The sequence below is a fragment of the Schistocerca piceifrons genome, chromosome 8 (assembly GCF_021461385.2).
Source record: "Schistocerca piceifrons isolate TAMUIC-IGC-003096 chromosome 8, iqSchPice1.1, whole genome shotgun sequence".
Classification (NCBI taxonomy): domain Eukaryota; kingdom Metazoa; phylum Arthropoda; class Insecta; order Orthoptera; family Acrididae; genus Schistocerca; species Schistocerca piceifrons.
The window spans coordinates 289,264,206-289,268,924 of NC_060145.1; the positions used below are offsets into that span (position 1 = coordinate 289,264,206).

The following is a 4,719-nucleotide window of genomic DNA, read 5'->3' on the forward strand; positions in this document are numbered from 1 at the left end:
TACAGGAATAACACGGTAGATAATGAAGTTTTGCATAATAACGACATGGTAAAATTCTTTCCTCTTTGCATGCTACCTTTTGCCAAAGTCTCATATCGATATTTGAAACCGTTTACGAAGTATAAGGTATGTTGTGGATATTTCACTCTGTCTTCATCGCTGGCGCGGCGGGATTGCAAATGAGTGTGCTACATCAGATCAATTTTGGTGACAGATGCATCTACCCAAGTCTAAAGAAAAATTCAGTATGGCAGCTAAATTTCATACGAAACAACATATTATGTAATATGCACCAAACGCAAAATCATAGCGATCTCTATTTTTCATTGCACACCTCTCCGAATTTCGCATAGTGTCTTACTTTTCAAATAAACGATGGGCACGTTACCATGAACCGGACATACGAGGCCTGTTTTTTAAGTAAGTAACGTTTTGAAATTAAAAAAAGACGTGCTAAGGTATCTCAATAATTTTATTTTTACATGAAAGCCTATACCTTAATGTACTTTTGTACATAAGGTCCGTCAATATTGAGGTACTTGTCATAACTTTATACCAGCTTTTGAATACCCTCCTCATAGAAGTCTGCCGTCTGACTTGTTAACCACTGCATCACCAATGTTTTGACTTCGTCATCGTCTTGAAGACGCTGACGGCCCAGATGTTTCTTCAAGTGCAAGAACAGATGATAGTCACTGGGCGCAAGATCGGGGCTGTACGCAGGATGGTACAGAGTTTCCCATCGAAAAGATGTGATGAGATCTTTGGTCTGATTCGCCATATGCGGACGTGCATTGTCTTGCAGCAAAACGATGCCCTTGCTCAACTTCCATGGACTGTTGCTTTGATTCTGGTGTGACGTAGGCCACCCATGTTTCATCGCCCGTAACAATTTGGCTTAAGAAATCATCACCGTCGTTGTGGTACCGCTCAAGGAAAATCAATGCACTGTCTAAACGTTTGGTTTTGTGCACATCCGTCAACCTTTTCGGTACCCAACGTGCGCACAATTTTCGGTAATTCAAGTGCTCAGTCACAATGCCATTCAAAACACGGCGAGAAACATTAGGAAAGTCATCGCGCAAGGAGGAAATCGTAAAGCGCCTGTTTTCTCTCACCTTATTGTCCACTTCCTGCACCAAACTTTCATTAGTGACCGAAGGACACCCACTCTGTGGTTCATCATGCACATTTGTGCAGCCACCTTTAAATGCTCTCACCCACTTTCTTACCATTCCATCACTCATAATGTTTTCTCCGTAAACTGCACAGATCTCACGATGAATATCGATCGCTTTGAGGCCTTTAGCACTAAGTGATAACAGCCCGTACTCCACAGTCGGCGGGACTCACGATTATCGGAGGCATCTTATACACTCAGTACACAACGTAAACAAGGAAGAATCAGACTGTAATGGGTCAGTGCGAATATTAAGGCACAGGCTTTCATGTAAAAATAAAATTATTGAGATATCTTAGCACGTCTTTTTTAATTTCAAAACGGTACTTACTTAAAAAAAACGCCTCGTAAAAATCTATAAGCAAAGCAAAAATGACTTTTTATGGATTAGTTTCTGTAAAATCGTTTGAGAAAAACTGAAGGATGCGCGCCTCGGTTCTGTCATGGCTGACCAGTCAAAAGGTGGAAAACGCTTGTCGGCCTCCCCTTCTGAACAAACGAATGAGCTCGCCTGGCGCTTTGGACGAAAACTGGTCACTGCGCATCGGCGACCGTACCCCGCGCTAGCTATATAGAGACCGTTAATGCTGGTTGGGGATGACGCTGGAGTTTTCGTCCAATGATCCGATGATATTCCATATGTGCCGGACTGGAGACGGATCTGGTGATCTAGGAGGCCAAGGCAACATGTCGACACACTGTAGAGCAGGCTGGGTTGCAACAGCAGTATGCGGACGATCGATGTCCTGTTGGAAAACACCACCTGGAATGCTGTTAATGAATGGCAACACAGCTGGTCGAGTCAGAAGATTTACTTACAAATTTGCAATCACAGTACGTAGGATAACCACGAGAGTGAACCTACTATCATATGAAATCGCACCCGAGACCACAAATCCAGGTGCAGGTCCATTGTGTCTAGCAGGCGGGTTGGTTGCAGGTCCTCAACTGGCCTACAACTAACCCAGATACGACCATCACGGGCACCCAGGCGGAACCAGCTTTCCTAAGAAAACACAAGAGATCTCCACCCTACCCTGCCACGACCATTACAGCATGTATTTAAAGCAAATCTGAATTGCACCTTCAAAGCGCCGCTACTAGCTCCATAAGGGAATAGCACGAAATCTGAACAATCTGAATAGACATAACTTTCAGCTGTAGAAAGACGAACTTTCTCTACCATCGCACAGCTTCTTCTGAATGATTTTTTTGCGTCATTGTATTTTGGGTAAGGCGGCGGTGGATTTTTGACTTAGAGCTCTTTGGAAAATCACAAAAACGTGCTGCTTCTGGATGGTTCGTGAGGAGAAGGCATAAAAGCGCAAGATATCAGCTATAGGGCCTGGTACAGTCGGGACGAGTCTATTAGCAGCCAGGAATCAGAGAAGGTGGCCCACGACAGTGTGTCGGTTTTTGAAGGCGGCAGCTTTTACTGTACGGAGGTGGCCATATTGTGGGTAGCCATATGAAAGGTCGGCAACGACCTTGCCGCAGTGGATACACCGGTTCCCGTGAGATCACCGAAGTTAAGCGCTGTCGGGCGTGGCCGGCACTTGGATGGGGGACCATCTAGGCCGCCATGCGCTGTTGACATTTTTCGGGGTACACTCAGCCTCGTGATGCCAATTGATGAGCTACTCGACCGAATAGTAGCGGCTCCGGTCAAAAAAAACCATCATAACGACTGGGAGAGCTGTGTGCTGACCGCACGCCCCTCCTTATCCGCATCCTCAACTGAAGATGATACGGCGGTCGGATGGTCCCAATGGGTCACTTGTGGCCTGAAGACGGAGTGCTTTATATGTAAGGTCGTTTCTCCTTTCGGGCCATCTCCACTGCCGTTGTGGGGCGATTACTGTGGTGGAGCCAGGTTTTAATTTCACCACGAAAGTACTCCATCCAGGTTTACCTATTGCGAGGCTGTGTGACAGTTATCACCGGTGTGAAACGATTACCATCATCATATCACGGAAGTTGAAGGTGGGCTCTTGCCTGCTGTATTGCGTTATAACTGAATTGTGTCAAAAGGCGGTAAAATTTTTGGCACTCGTGCGAGTTCGGCTCTTCCATCACTTCTTTTGTTCAAACTTCTCGGGGACAGGCAGTGGTAACTTGCGTGTGTGTTGGAGGATCTGAATGTGCTCGTAACTTCTGCTCCCTGTGGACGGTATTTTGCAATATACGGCTTTTTGCACTTCCTTAAATGTTCAGTAACTGATTATTTATCGCTGATTTTATTTACGTTGTTTAGGAATACTGAAGATGCAATCTGTTTCTGTATCCTGTAGTTGTTTTCAAGGTGCTACTGTCTCTGTGCTAAAAATTTTTCTTTTCTTTAAGAGCTCTAAATCTTAGATGTTATTATTCCTGCATAAAAGTAATGGGACGACTGGTGTCGAATGTAGCTACCAGTTTCTGTGCAAAATTTTTGAGCTGCGCCTAGGGGTTCTTCGTCGGCATAAGATCTGGTCTGTTATTCACCCTGGTTTCTGTAAAATATTCTGTTAATAGCGACTTATGGTTCAATTGTTGGAGGACACCTTCAGTAATTTTGATGTTATAAATTACAGTAGTTCATATGAAAAATGTCTTTTGCATGCTGCACATTAATTTTTTTATTTATCTTGTGCACCCAGATGCGTTTCGCCTTAGTTACAAGGCATCTTCAGTAGATGTCCTGAAATATTGCACATACAGGTTATCGTTTGTACATATAGGTTACAGATTTAGAACAGTTCATTGAAGTTTTATAATAGAAAGAAAATGTACTTACAGATCCTCTGCCGGCCGCTGTAGTCGGGCAGTTCGAGGCGCTTCAGTCCGGAACGGCGCTGCTGCTAAGGTCGCAGGTTAGAATCCTGCCTCGGGCATGGATGTGTGATGTCCTTAGGTAGTCCTAGTAGTTCCAAGTCTACGGGACATGACCTCAGATATTAAGTCCCATTGTGCTTAGAGCCATCTGAACCATTTGAACAGATCAGCTTCTAATTCATTTAGCCAGGTTCCTCTGAAGTGATAAACTCGTTGAAAGGTCGCAGTTTATTTTTGGTCACTGTTTTCGCCATGTAGCACTACTTTATCTGCCATCTTCAGTGTGTATAGTGTCACTCGTTTCTGTAAATGTTGCCAGCTTTCTCAAGTTTTTTCTGTGACTATATGTGTTCTGATGTAACTTTTGTACATGTGTGCGTGTGCGAGCGCGCGCACCTCTTTGTGTGTGTGTGTGTGTGTGTGTACTTTATTTCATGTTTGTATTTCATTTTTTTTATATTTATTTCTTTCACATACATGAACAGTCTTGGGCAACAGGATTTGTGATCGTCTATTGGGATTACTGTCTGTTATAGGATCAATCATTTACACGCTGAGTACTCAGTCATATTTACTTGGTCATTTAGTAGTATCTACCTCTCAACCTCTGCTTTGTGTATATGTGATAATTTTCTTGTAATGTTAGTAGGTGCCTTTCATTATTTATTCCACTGTTTCATATGTTTCTTACTTGTAGTAGGTTCACGATTATTTTCTCTTAAATC

The 4,719-nt window shown here is 43.5% G+C and overlaps 1 pseudogene; it reads left to right on the forward strand.

The window, feature by feature from the left end:
• The first annotated feature begins 2,658 nt into the window (after window positions 1–2,658).
• Window positions 2,659–2,776, forward strand: LOC124712886 (annotated as a pseudogene).
• The last annotated feature ends 1,943 nt before the right edge of the window (window positions 2,777–4,719 follow it).